General features: G+C 42.9%; 1 protein-coding gene across 3 annotated transcripts in view; it reads right to left on the reverse strand.

Annotated features, from left to right (window-relative positions):
* The window catches only part of itprid1 (ITPR interacting domain containing 1), a 96,777-nt gene extending 96,213 nt beyond the window's left edge, over window positions 1-564 (reverse strand). For 2 of the 3 annotated variants that reach the window (XM_038722506.1, XM_038722496.1), the window contains exon 1: window positions 222-564. The gene's annotated coding sequence lies outside the window, so the exon portion shown is untranslated. The remainder of the gene's footprint in view (window positions 1-221) is intronic. The other variant, XM_038722514.1, reaches the window with a different exon arrangement.
* Between the last annotated feature and the right edge of the window lie 14,988 nt (window positions 565-15,552).

Here is a 15,552-nt window from a genome sequence, read left to right on the forward strand (position 1 = left end):
TTCAGTAAAACTAAAACTCAAACCTTGAATAATTCCAACCTTAAAATGAAATGATTCAATCTACTGAAGTCAGATCATTTTCACTTTGAATCACTTGTATCAAAATATCCATTCATAACTGCATTTGCTAGCAGCTGTGTTAGAATGAGTTGTAGCAATGTGCTGTGTGGCTCTGTAAGTCTGATGGGAGATGAGAACAAATAGAAGACAGGCGTCCTTACCGCAGAAATTCCTGGACCGTCCTCACTCCCTGGTTACCATATAAAGATGCTGCAGGGAAGACAAGACATTTAGAAAACCAGGAAGCTTCTCCTGGATTTTCTGCTGGGTGAAAGTCAGTATATCCTGTCCAGGTCTGGTGTCAAGGCTCCTCGAGCTATATTAGGAAAGTGTTTGTCTTTCTCTGTCGCTCACCCTCCAACCCTCCCTCTTTTTTTTTTCTCTAGAGGGTGTTTGGCTTTTGGCAGTTGCCTCTACCTCCCTCTCCCAGACTGGGACTCCATTTCACACTGGCATTTTGTCAAATAGTCTTTCCGCCTCTGTACTGCCATACCTGGTGTTTTTTAAATGCACACACTATTTTTGTCAAAACACTACTCCACCATCACGTTCACCTGCAAGCATCACACTGTTTCCTTTAAGGGCCAAAAGCAAAAAACACCATCCTCAGGTGATGGCTGTTGCCAGCTGTGTTCTGTTCCACAGTGCTCTGATCTTCTAAGTGTTATGTCATTTGCTCTTACATAAGAGCGGACACAGATGCAAAGGTAGGGTGGCACTGGAGGACATAGAGGGAGAGGCTGTCATCAGACCATGCAAGGTAATGCAGGCATTTGTGTAAACTCACCTCTAACAGGTTGAATTTACAGAGGAAATGTTGGCACTGCAAATGTCAACTACTCTTTGCTGTTGAAAGCAGCTGCTTGGAATAAGAAGAATAATGTTTGTGTGTGTTTGTGTGTTATATTTTTCCACATAAAACTTCAATTGTTGGTTAAACATCCAAAAATGACATTTACTCTGAAAAATCCAGAAGCAAATATTTTTTACCTCAAAAGTTAAACTGCTGAACACAAGATCCCTTGTTCATTCTCAGTGTATATGACCTGGGCCCCGTTTCAGAAAGCGGGATTAGTGAAAATTCTGAGTATGTTAAGCCTGAGATGAGGGAAACTCTGGATTTTCCGTTTCAGAGAGCGAGATCAGATAATCCCTAGATCAGTAACTCCGGCAACTGATGCTGTGAAGGTTCACACGATAAGTTGAAAAACCGTCAGTTTCTCTCTAACCCCTCCCCTCCTGCGGAGCCTGAGGCGGTCTGACACACCGTTTCACCGTTTCATTTCCTCATTCTTTCATTCGATATCAAAGCACATATCTGAACGCATTTACATCTTTAAAAACTTTAAAATCCCGGTTAGATAGGCTATTAGTTTTTTACCCAAACATGATCTTGAACATGACCGCTTTTATGATCAATCTGTCATCGATGTATGACAGATCTTCGCATATCGTGGATTTATCCTCAGCACAGAATAAAATCTATGTCCGTCTTTAGGTATAACACTGCGACTCTGTGGACAGTTGCACTGAAAACACTTACTGTGGGCTACATTACTGCAGTTGTCACGAACCCCCGGTCGTGACCCTGACCTTCCTGTTGGGATGTGTGTGTGATTGTAGTTTTGAGTTCTTTTCCCCTTGGGGCGTTTATGGTGTGCTTGGTGTGTTTTGGTTTTTGTCTGTCTCTCTGTGTTCTGCTTCCTCCCTCATGCTCTGGGGCTACTGGTGGGCGTGGTTGCCTGAGTTCTAATTGACGCACCTGAGACTCATTCAGTTAATCAGCAACCAGTGCCTCTGCCTACAATCAACTCACCTTAAAAGACCAGCCCAAACTTCCAGTCCCAGCTGGATTGTAGTACCACACACAGTACGAATACGCCAGCCTGTTTGCCCAGTCTGAACTATCAGCATCTTGTCTGAACCCTTGTATTCGTATTAACGTGTTTTTCTGTCTCGACCACAGCGTACCTGCCCATGCCTGACTCGGATTCCCTCCTGCGCCACGAAAACCCCTGAGCTCTGGAACCAGGACCACATGCCCCTTGGAACAACCACCCATCCCCAAGCCACACTTGTCTCCCTTGTGTTCAATAAATCCTTTCACTGCTCATACTCTGGTCTGCGTCTCAGTTTCTGGGCCCGGTCCTGACAGCAGTAGCCTAATCACTGTTTAATATGTAGGCTAACCTATAAAACTGATCAATAAACAGTAATCTTTCATATTGTAGTCGCACTGATTGGAACATTCCTATCGTAGTTATCAACTGGAGACAATGTGACTATTTCTGAGTGAGGATGACTGTGGTGCCGCTGAAACAAACAGGCCTAAATAAGGTTTAAATGTGAGTTTTTCATTATTATCTGCTGATAGTCTGAATGTGTTTTGACAGCATTAATAATACAAAATGAGCAAGATTTATTAATGTAAAATAGACGTCTAAAACTTTAACCTATAGCCTAGACACATTTTCCACTGCAAACAAATTATCAATAAGCTAACATGCTGGGTATGACTGTGACTTTACAATCACAGGTCCACGAGTAAACTGTGTCTTATATTTGATCTATAGCCTACCTATTTTCATAATTAGGCAGCCGATTGTGACTGGCATTTAGCCCTGTCGGGTTACAGTTTAATAAATATAGCCTTCCTATTTAAAATCGAATGTAATGGGCTGTAGCAGTTCCAGTCTGGTAAATGATGAATGAGCATCACTGTATAGTAGCCTAATAATGTTAACGCATTGATCCTTCTTCCACTCCTGCGGTTTAGAGCCTATCATGGTCCGCGTTGGCACACATTCATATTTTTAGCTCCACCTTATTAAAATGGAGGCTCTGCCTTTATTTACCCGTTGCCATGGTGAATTGTATCGGAGCTCCATTGATGATGGCTTTTTTTCATCCCCACGCATGCGCTTCAATCAAGCTCAACATACTCAGAGTTGAGTGAACTTATTCTGATAAGCTGTTCTGGAACCGAAAATTCAGTTTCCCACCTCAGGCTCAATCAACCCAGAGCTCAGGGATAAGCTCAGAGTTTTTTAAGCCTGCTTTCTGAAACAGGGCTCTGGAGCTTTCCACATTACATGTGTGTAAGGTGTATACTGGACCATGATTGGTTCAGCTGGTATGCACACATCTTAAAATTATCATGGTTTTTGGGTGGCTAGGTGTTTTTAATTTTTTCCTGTGTTACATTGTGGTTTTAGTCTGCCATAGTGTTCTGGTCTTGTTTTACTGTCTGCGTTGTTCTTGTTAGGGCCCGAGCACGACCGTGCGAGGTCCCTATTGAATTTGCTAGGATTATTATTATTATTAGGGCCCGAGCACGACCGTGTGAGGTCCCTATTGAATTTGCTCGGATTATTATTTTTTTTTTTATTATTAGGGCCCGAGCACGACCGTGCGAGGTCCCTATTGAATTTGCTCGGATTATTAGGGCCCGAGCACGACCGTGCGAGGTCCCTATTGAATTTGCTCGGATTATATATTTAGGGCCCGAGCACGACCGTGTGATTATATATATATTTTTTTTTTTTGGGCGTGTCCGTGGCGTCGATGATTCGCAATGAAACAGGAAGTTGTCGTAACTTCAGTGTACATGCTCACATCTGACAACAGAAAGTGACCTTTAACGAAGCAGCCCCCGCCGCAAGTTTCACCTACGTGCACGAATTTTCTGTGGTACGTGTATCTTGTCCAGACGCACAAAAAAGTCTCTTGGAGCCATAGCCTAAACCCAACAGGAAGTCAGCCATTTTGAATTTTACGTCAAATTTTGGATGATTTACACACTTCGTACTTTAACGAACTCCTCCTAGGGATTTAGTCGGATCGACGTCAAATTTGTGCTGTGCCTTCTAAAGGCATTGATGATGAAAAGTTGTGCTATTTGCGCGTTTTCGTCAATGGGCGTGTCCGTGGCGTCGATGATTCGCAATGAAACAGGAAGTTGTTGTAACTTCAGTGTACATGCTCACATCCGGACCAAACTGTACATGTAGGATGAGAGTCCCGCCCTGAACACATGTACATGCCGACATTCACCCACAGTCATAGCGCCACCTGCTGGCAACAGAAAGTGACCTTTAACGAAGCAGCCCCCGCCGCACGTTTCACCTACGTGCACGAATTTTCTGTGGTACGTGTATCTTGTCCAGACGCACAAAAAAGTCTCTTGGAGCCATAGCCTAAACCCAACAGGAAGTCGGCCATTTTGAATTTTACGTCAAATTTTGGATGATTTACACACTTCGTACTTTAACGAACTCCTCCTAGGGATTTAGTCCGACCGACCTCAAATTTGTGCTGTGCCTTCTAAAGGCATTGAAGATGAAAAGTTGTGCTATTTGCAAGTTTTCGTCAATGGGCGTGTCCGTGGCGTGGCGTCAAAGATCAGCTCTTCGCCATGACACGGAAGTTGTCGTAACTTCAGTGTACATGCTCACATCTGGACCAAACTGTACATGTAGGATGAGAGTCCCGCCCTGAACACATGTACATGCTGACATTCACCCACAGTCATAGCGCCACCTGCTGGCAACAGGAAGTGACTTTTAATGAAGCAGCCCCCGCCGCACGTTTTACCTACGTGCACGAATTTTCTGTGGTACGTGTATCTTGTCCAGACGCACAAAAAAGTCTCTTGGAGCCATAGCCTAAACCCAACAGGAAGTCGGCCATTTTGAATTTTACGTCAAATTTTGGATGATTTACACACTTCGTACTTTAACTCCTCCTCCTAGGGATTTAGTCCGACCGACCTCAAATTTGTGCTGTGCCTTCTAAAGGCATTGAAGATGAAAAGTTGTGCTATTTGCAAGTTTTCGTCAATGGGCGTGTCCGTGGCGTGGCGTCAAATATCAACTCTTCGCCATGACACGGAAGTTGTCGTAACTTCAGTGTACATGCTCACATCTGGACCAAACTGTACATGTAGGATGAGAGTCCCGCCCTGAACACATGTACATGCTGACATTCACAGACAGTCATAGCGCCACCTGCTGGCAACAGGAAGTGACTTTTAACGAAGCAGCCCCCGCCGCACGTTTTACCTACGTGCACGAATTTTCTGTGGTACGTGTATCTTGTCCAGACGCACAAAAAAGCCTCTTGGAGCGATGCCCTAAAATCAACAGGAAGTAGGCCATTTTGAATTTTACGTCAAATTTTGGATGATTTACACACTTCGTACTTTAACGAACTCCTCCTAGGGATTTAGTCCGACCGACTTCAAATTTGTGCTGTGCCTTCTAAAGGCATTGAAGATGAAAAGTTGTGCTATTTGCGAGTTTTTGTCAATGGGTGTGTCCGTGGCGTGGCGTCAGAGATCAAGTCTTCGCCATGACACAGGAAGTTGTTGTAACTTCAGTGTACATGCTCACATCTGAACCAAACTTTACGTGCTTGATAACTCTCCCACCCCGTTATGGAGGACCGATCCTGACACAGTCAGAAATAAATACAGAAATAAATAAATGCTCAATAAATAAATAAGCATCCAATTAAATACACAAAAAAATAAAGTAAATAAATAAATGTAGGTAGTAATTAAATTATACAAGGAGACATAAATGTATATATTTTAATTAGTGCCTTTACTTATTCACCTTTGTTATAATTACCTTATTTGTTTATTCAACTTTATTTATTACTAATTTTTTAATGTATTTATTTATGTGTGTGTTTTAATATTTTTGTCTGTTTTATTCTTCCTTTGTATTTATTTACCTTATTTATTTTCACCCATGGTATTTATTTCTGCCTGTCTTTTTTAAATTTTTGTATGCATTTCTGCCTCATTATGCAAATGAGGAGGGGCTGTGTCTCAAGGGGTCATCTTCTCTGCTATTGGTGGACCAGTCAGACAGGAGAGCTCCTACTCTGCCTGCAGACATCAACGATCTTGCCCCTCACACAGTCAGATGGCTTCCTTCAGTGCGCTGAGGTGTTTAACAACTCTGAAGACAATACTACCAGCAATGTCTTCCTTCTCTTTTCACGTAGACGCTCCGACAGACAGTGCTTTCAGTTTGCTGCATGCATGGACACAGAACTGCGGTACAGCACACAGTAACGATGAAATGTGTGCTGTTCTCACATTCTTCCTCTGTATGTACACATAAACAACAAGGCAGGGAAATATAAAAGGAATTTATTTTATTGTTTGGGTACATTATTGTTCAGTGTACATGCTCACATCTGAAACAAACTTTACGTGCTTGATAACTCTCCCACCCCGCAGACATCTACACGCCAACACCGATTTATATTCATAGCGGCAAGTGCTATGTAGCTCCACATAGGGGACACAGGAAGTGACATATAACACCTTCATGCGGCGTCATAACCGCGTAGCAAATTCACAGCCGCACCGGCAGAGCTCCAGAATATGCAACTCGGCCGGCTCACACGCGGACGCGCTTATAAGTGCGAGGGCCCGCCCAACGCTGCTTGCAGCTTTAATATATATATATATATTTTTTTTTTTTCTGCAAAGTAGGCCCAAATGACATGGCCTAAACATACTCGAAAACTCACCAAAATTTGCAAACATGTCAGAACCGGTGAAAAATTTCGTATTCTACAAGTTTCGCACATGGGCGTGGAAAATGACTCGCTAGCGCCACCTAGAAAATTGGAAATGATTAGCCCCTCGTTCACGTTCAACCTACATGTACGAAATTTTCTGGGGACATGTATCGTATCAAGACGCACAAAAAAGCCTCAAGAACCCATAGCCTAAAGTCAACAGGAAGTCGGCCATTTTGAATTTTACGGCCATTTTTGGATGATTTACACACTTCGTACTTTAACAAACTCCTCCTAGGGATTTAGTCGGATCGACGTCAAATTTGTGCTGTGCCTTCTAAAGGCATTGACGATGAAAATTTGTGCTATTTGCGCGTTTTCGTCAATGGGCGTGTCCGTGGCGTCGATGATTCGCAATGAAACAGGAAGTTGTTGTAACTTCAGTGTACATGCTCACATCCGGACCAAACTGTACATGTAGGATGAGAGTCCCGCCCTGAACACATGTACATGCCGACATTCACCCACAGTCATAGCGCCACCTGCTGGCAACAGAAAGTGACCTTTAACGAAGCAGCCCCCGCCGCACGTTTCACCTACGTGCACGAATTTTCTGTGGTACGTGTATCTTGTCCAGACGCACAAAAAAGTCTCTTGGAGCCATAGCCTAAACCCAACAGGAAGTCGGCCATTTTGAATTTTACGTCAAATTTTGGATGATTTACACACTTCGTACTTTAACGAACTCCTCCTAGGGATTTAGTCCGACCGACCTCAAATTTCTGCTGTGCCTTCTAAAGGCATTGAAGATGAAAAGTTGTGCTATTTGCAAGTTTTCGTCAATGGGCGTGTCCGTGGCGTGGCGTCAAAGATCAGCTCTTCGCCATGACACGGAAGTTGTCGTAACTTCAGTGTACATGCTCACATCTGGACCAAACTGTACATGTAGGATGAGAGTCCCGCCCTGAACACATGTACATGCTGACATTCACAGACAGTCATAGCGCCACCTGCTGGCAACAGGAAGTGACTTTTAACGAAGCAGCCCCCGCCGCACGTTTTACCTACGTGCACGAATTTTCTGTGGTACGTGTATCTTGTCCAGACGCACAAAAAAGCCTCTTGGAGCGATGCCCTAAAATCAACAGGAAGTCGGCCATTTTGAATTTTACGTCAAATTTTGGATGATTTACACACTTCGTACTTTAACGAACTCCTCCTAGGGATTTAGTCCGACCGACCTCAAATTTGTGCTGTGCCTTCTAAAGGCATTGAAGATGAAAAGTTGTGCTATTTGCAAGTTTTCGTCAATGGGCGTGTCCGTGGCGTGGCGTCAAAGATCAGCTCTTCGCCATGACACGGAAGTTGTCGTAACTTCAGTGTACATGCTCACATCTGGACCAAACTGTACATGTAGGATGAGAGTCCCGCCCTGAACACATGTACATGCTGACATTCACCCACAGTCATAGCGCCACCTGCTGGCAACAGGAAGTGACTTTAACGAAGCAGCCCCCGCCGCACGTTTCACCTACGTGCACGAATTTTCTGTGGTACGTGTATCTTGTCCAGACGCACAAAAAAGCCTCTTGGAGCGATGCCCTAAAATCAACAGGAAGTCGGCCATTTTGAATTTTACGTCAAATTTTGGATGATTTACACACTTCGTACTTTAACGAACTCCTCCTAGGGATTTAGTCCGACCGACTTCAAATTTGTGCTGTGCCTTCTAAAGGCATTGAAGATGAAAAGTTGTGCTATTTGCGAGTTTTCGTCAATGGGTGTGTCCGTGGCGTGGCGTCAGAGATCAAGTCTTCGCCATGACACAGGAAGTTGTTGTAACTTCAGTGTACATGCTCACATCTGAACCAAACTTTACGTGCTTGATAACTCTCCCACCCCGCTATGGAGGACCGATCCTGACACAGTCAGAAATAAATACAGAAATAAATAAATGCTCAATAAATAAATAAGCATCCAATTAAATACACAAAAAAATAAAGTAAATAAATAAATGTAGGTAGTAATTAAATTATACAAGGAGACATAAATGTATATATTTTAATTAGTGCCTTTACTTATTCACCTTTGTTATAATTACCTTATTTGTTTATTCAACTTTATTTATTACTAATTTTTTTAATGTATTTATTTATGTGTGTGTTTTAATATTTTTGTCTGTTTTTTCTTCCTTTGTATTTATTTACCTTATTTATTTTCACCCATGGTATTTATTTCTGCCTGTCTTTTTTAAATTTTTGTATGCATTTCTGCCTCATTATGCAAATGAGGAGGGGCTGTGTCTCAAGGGGTCATCTTCTCTGCTATTGGTGGACCAGTCAGACAGGAGAGCTCCTACTCTGCCTGCAGACATCAACGATCTTGCCCCTCACACAGTCAGATGGCTTCCTTCAGTGCGCTGAGGTGTTTAACAACTCTGAAGACAATACTACCAGCAATGTCTTCCTTCTCTTTTCACGTAGACGCTCCGACAGACAGTGCTTTCAGTTTGCTGCATGCATGGACACAGAACTGCGGTATAGGGAGAAGCACACGGTCAGCTGGCTGCAGCTAAATCTGGAGTGCACTCGTATTCAATTCTGTATGGTAAATTCAGTTTTAACGGAGCAGAGCGAGCTGACAGGCAGAGTTAGAGACTTTTTCTGTCTGTTTCTCTCTTTACAAAGACGCATGTTGCAGTCAGAGTCTTCTCTGAAGAGGGCAATGAAGTCTCAGTAGTACCCGATGCGAGCACCACATACAACACAATTTATCAAATTACACAACGGATATACAGTATGAAAATAAGATTGATTGGATTATACTCACAGGAAGTATAAAACCTGTTACATGCGTAACACAGTAATGTCAGGGAAATTACTTTACTTAGATTTAAGTACTGCAGTTGTACATTTGAAATACCTTCCTACCTTTCTGATAGGAAGCCTTCTTGAGGTGGTATAAAACATTTCTTCTTATATTCTGATTTGAGTTGTGGACAACTATGACCACATGAATTAAAAAATTAAACATTTCACTGCCCAAGTCAGCTATGACACAAGTCTTGTTCATTAGACTACATGCTGTACAGTATTTGTGGACAGATTTTGTCCCAGGATTTATTATGCATTTCTTCTTCTTCGTTGCATGGTTTAGAATAATAAGGTGAGAAATGGGTCTATTCTGAGTTCATCCTGCACTGCAGCAGCTAAAAAAGTCCATTTAATCCCAAAAACGCTTTTCTTTTAGGCAGGCTGGAGCAGAAACACAGTAACGATGAAATGTGTGCTGTTCTCACATTCTTCCTCTGTATGTACACATAAACAACAAGGCAGGGAAATATAAAAGGAATTTATTTTATTGTTTGTGTACATTATTGTTCAGTGTACATGGTCACATCTGAAACAAACTTTACGTGCTTGATAACTCTCCCACCCCGCAGACATCTACACGCCAATACCGATTTATATTCATAGCGGCAAGTGCTATGTAGCTCCACATAGGGGACACAGGAAGTGACATATAGCACCTTCATGCGGCGTCGGAACCGCGTAACAAATTCACAGCCGCACCGGCTGAGCTCCAGAATATGCAACTCGGCCGGTTCACGCGCGGACGCACTACAAGTGCGAGGGCCCGCCCAACGTGCTTGCAGCTTTAATTAGGGCCCGAGCACGACCGTGTGAGGTCCCTATTGAATTTGCTCGGATTATTATTTTATTTTATTTTTTTTTTTTTTTTTTTTTTTTTTTTCTGCAAAGTAGGCCCAAATGACATGGCCTAAACATACTCGAAAACTCACCAAAATTTGCAAACATGTCAGAACCGGTGAAAAATTTCGTATTCTACAAGTTTCGCACATGGGCGTGCAAAATGACTCGCTAGCGCCACCTAGAAAATTGGAAAATTAGCCCCTCGTTCACGTTCAACCTACATGTACGAAATTTTCTGGGGACATGTATCGTATCAAGACGCACAAAAAAGCCTCAAGAACCCATAGCCTAAAGTCAACAGGAAGTCGGCCATTTTGAATTTTACGGCCATTTTTGGATGATTTACACACTTCGTACTTTAACGAACTCCTCCTAGGGATTTAGTCGGATCGACGTCAAATTTCTGCTGTGCCTTCTAAAGGCATTGACGATGAAAAGTTGTGCTATTTGCGCGTTTTCGTCAATGGGCGTGTCCGTGGCGTCGATGATTCGCTATGAAACAGGAAGTTGTTGTAACTTCAGTGTACATGCTCACATCTGGACCAAACTGTACATGTAGGATGAGAGTCCCGCCCTGAACACATGTACATGCCGACATTCACCCACAGTCATAGCGCCACCTGCTGGCAACAGAAAGTGACCTTTAACGAAGCAGCCCCCGCCGCACGTTTCACCTACGTGCACGAATTTTCTGTGGTACGTGTATCTTGTCCAGACGCACAAAAAAGTCTCTTGGAGCCATAGCCTAAACCCAACAGGAAGTCGGCCATTTTGAATTTTACGTCAAATTTTGGATGATTTACACACTTCGTACTTTAACGAACTCCTCCTAGGGATTTAGTCCGACCGACCTCAAATTTGTGCTGTGCCTTCTAAAGGCATTGAAGATGAAAAGTTGTGCTATTTGCAAGTTTTCGTCAATGGGCGTGTCCGTGGCGTGGCGTCAAAGATCAACTCTTCGCCATGACACGGAAGTTGTCGTAACTTCAGTGTACATGCTCACATCTGGACCAAACTGTACATGTAGGATGAGAGTCCCGCCCTGAACACATGTACATGCTGACATTCACCACAGTCATAGCGCCACCTGCTGGCAACAGGAAGTGACTTTTAACGAAGCAGCCCCCGCCGCACGTTTTACCTACGTGCACGAATTTTCTGTGGTACGTGTATCTTGTCCAGACGCACAAAAAAGCCTCTTGGAGCGATGCCCTAAAATCAACAGGAAGTCGGCCATTTTGAATTTTACGTCAAATTTTGGATGATTTACACACTTCGTACTTTAACGAACTCCTCCTAGGGATTTAGTCCGACCGACCTCAAATTTGTGCTGTGCCTTCTAAAGGCATTGAAGATGAAAAGTTGTGCTATTTGCAAGTTTTCGTCAATGGGCGTGTCCGTGGCGTGGCGTCAAAGATCACTCTTCGCCATGACACGGAAGTTGTCGTAACTTCAGTGTACATGCTCACATCTGGACCAAACTGTACATGTAGGATGAGAGTCCCGCCCTGAACACATGTACATGCTGACATTCACAGACAGTCATAGCGCCACCTGCTGGCAACAGGAAGTGACTTTTAACGAAGCAGCCCCCGCCGCACGTTTTACCTACGTGCACGAATTTTCTGTGGTACGTGTATCTTGTCCAGACGCACAAAAAAGCCTCTTGGAGCGATGCCCTAAAATCAACAGGAAGTCGGCCATTTTGAATTTTACGTCAAATTTTGGATGATTTACACACTTCGTACTTTAACGAACTCCTCCTAGGGATTTAGTCCGACCGACTTCAAATTTGTGCTGTGCCTTCTAAAGGCATTGAAGATGAAAAGTTGTGCTATTTGCGAGTTTTCGTCAATGGGTGTGTCCGTGGCGTGGCGTCAGAGATCAAGTCTTCGCCATGACACAGGAAGTTGTTGTAACTTCAGTGTACATGCTCACATCTGAACCAAACTTTACGTGCTTGATAACTCTCCCACCCCGCTATGGAGGACCGATCCTGACACAGTCAGAAATAAATACAGAAATAAATAAATGCTCAATAAATAAATAAGCATCCAATTAAATACACAAAAAAATTAAGTAAATAAATAAATGTAGGTAGTAATTAAATTATACAAGGAGACATAAATGTATATATTTTAATTAGTGCCTTTACTTATTCACCTTTGTTATAATTACCTTATTTGTTTATTCAACTTTATTTATTACTAATTTTTTTAATGTATTTATTTATGTGTGTGTTTTAATATTTTTGTCTGTTTTATTCTTCCTTTGTATTTATTTACCTTATTTATTTTCACCCATGGTATTTATTTCTGCCTGTCTTAAATTTTTGTATGCATTTCTGCCTCATTATGCAAATGAGGAGGGGCTGTGTCTCAAGGGGTCATCTTCTCTGCTATTGGTGGACCAGTCAGACAGGAGAGCTCCTACTCTGCCTGCAGACATCAACGATCTTGCCCCTCACACAGTCAGATGGCTTCCTTCAGTGCGCTGAGGTGTTTAACAACTCTGAAGACAATACTACCAGCAATGTCTTCCTTCTCTTTTCACGTAGAAGCCCGACAGACAGTGCTTTCAGTTTGCTGCATGCATGGACACAGAACTGCGGTATAGGAGAAGCACACGGTCAGCTGGCTGCAGCTAAATCTGGAGTGCACTCGTATTCAATTCTGTATGGTAAATTCAGTTTTAACGGAGCAGAGCGAGCTGACAGGCAGAGTTAGAGACTTTTTCTGTCTGTTCTCTCTTTACAAAGACGCATGTTGCAGTCAGAGTCTTCTCTGAGATGCGAGCACGACATACAACACAATTTATCAAATTACACAACGGATATACAGTATGAAAATAAGATTGATTGGATTATACTCACAGGAAGTATAAAACCTCTTACATGGGTCTATTAAAAGTAAAGTAACACAAAATGTCAGGGAAATTACTTTACTTAGATTTAAGTACTGCAGTTGTACATTTGAAATACCTTCCTACCTTTCTGATAGGAAGCCTTCTTGAGGTGGTATAAAACATTTCTTCTTATATTCTGATTTGAGTTGTGGACAACTATGACCACATGAATTAAAAAAACATTTCACTGCCCAAGTCAGCTATAACACAAGTCTTGATCATCAGACTACATGCTGTACAGTATTTGTGGACAGATTTTGTCCCAGGATTTCTTATGCATTTCTTCTTCTTCGTTGCATGATTTAGAATAATAAGGTGAGAAATGGGTCTATTCTGAGTTCATCCTGCACTGCAGCAGCTAATAAAGTCCATTTAATCCCAAAACGCTTTTCTTTTAGGCAGGCTGGAGCAGAAAACAACTCACCTTCTCAAGTTGTACAGTAATGTCACATGTGTATGAAGGTGGATCAAACAAGCTAATCTTAAATGTCAAAGTAGAGAGGAGCCTAGTAGGCCTATTTATTTTCATTCATTACACAATATGAATAAGCTATGCAGACAGTTGTAAAGAAAGAACATCTTTTTCTTCTGTTCTCTACTTGTTATAGTTACACAGTATTAGGGGTGTGGGCTGTATTAAAAGTATCCACTGTTCTCCCATGCTCTAACACACAGTAACGATGAAATGTGTGCTGTTCTCACATTCTTCCTCTGTATGTACACATAACAACAAGGCAGGGAAATATAAAGGAATTTATTTTATGTTTGGGTACATTATTGTTCAGTGTACATGTCACATCTGAAACAAACTTTACGTGCTTGATAACTCTCCCACCCCGCAGACATCTACACACCAATACCGATTTATATTCATAGCGGCAAGTGCTATGTAGCTCCACATAGGGGACACAGGAAGTGACATATAGCACCTTCATGCGGCGTCGGAACCGCGTAGGAAATTCACAGCCGCACCGGCAGAGCTCCAGAATGCAACTCGGCCGGCTCACGCGCGGACGCGCTACAAGTGCGAGGGCCCGCCCAACGCTGCTTGCAGCTTTAATTATTTTTTTTTTTTTTTTTTCTGCAAAGTAGGCCCAAATGACATGGCCTAAACATACTCGAAAACTCACCAAAATTTGCAAACATGTCAGAACCGGTGAAAAATTTCGTATTCTACAAGTTTCGCACATGGGCGTGGCAAAATGACTCGCTAGCGCCACCTAGAAAATTGGAAATGATTAGCCCCTCGTTCACGTTCAACCTACATGTACGAAATTTTCTGGGGACATGTACGTATCAAGACGCAAAAAAGCCTCAAGAACCATAGCCTAAAGTCAACAGGAAGTCGGCCATTTTGAATTTTATGGCCATTTTGGATGATTACAACTTCGTACTTTAACGAACTCCTCCTAGGGATTTAGTCGGATCGACGTCAAATTTCTGCTGTGCCTTCTAAAGGCATTGACGATGAAAAGTTGTGCTATTTGCGCGTTTTCGTCAATGGGCGTGTCCGTGGCGTCGATGATTCGATGAAACAGGAAGTTGTTGTAACTTCAGTGTACATGCTCACATCTGGACCAAACTGTACATGTAGGATGAGAGTCCCGCCCTGAACACATGTACATGCCGACATTCACCCACAGTCATAGCGCCACCTGCTGGCAACAGAAAGTGACCTTTAACGAAGCAGCCCCCGCCGCACGTTTCACCTACGTGCACGAATTTCTGTGGTACGTGTATCTGTCCAGACGCACAAAAAAGCCTCTTGGAGCCATAGCCTAAACCCAACAGGAAGTCGGCCATTTTGAATTTTACGTCAAATTTTGGATGATTTACACACTTCGTACTTTAACGAACTCCTCCTAGGGATTTAGTCCGACCGACCTCAAATTTGTGCTGTGCTTCTAAAGGCATTGAAGATGAAAAGTTGTGCTATTTGCAAGTTTTCGTCAATGGGCGTGTCCGTGGCGTGGCGTCAAAGATCACTCTTCGCCATGACACGGAAGTTGTCGTAACTTCAGTGTACATGCTCACATCGGACCAAACTGTACATGTAGGATGAGAGTCCCGCCCTGAACACATGTACATGCTGACATTCACCACAGTCATAGCGCCACCTGCTGGCAACAGGAAGTGACTTTTAACGAAGCAGCCCCCGCCGCACGTTTCACCTACGTGCACGAATTTTCTGTGGTACGTGTATCTTGTCCAGACGCACAAAAAAGCCTCTTGGAGCTAGCCTAAAATCAACAGGAAGTCGGCCATTTTGAATTTTACGTCAAATTTTGGATGATTTACACACTTCGTACTTTAACGAACTCCTCGGGATTTAGTCCGA

The sequence above is a fragment of the Micropterus salmoides genome, unplaced genomic scaffold (assembly GCF_014851395.1).
Source record: "Micropterus salmoides isolate LMB-PRFRI ecotype aquatic unplaced genomic scaffold, ASM1485139v1 Ms_hic_scaffold_1, whole genome shotgun sequence".
Taxonomy (NCBI): Eukaryota; Metazoa; Chordata; class Actinopteri; order Centrarchiformes; family Centrarchidae; genus Micropterus; species Micropterus salmoides.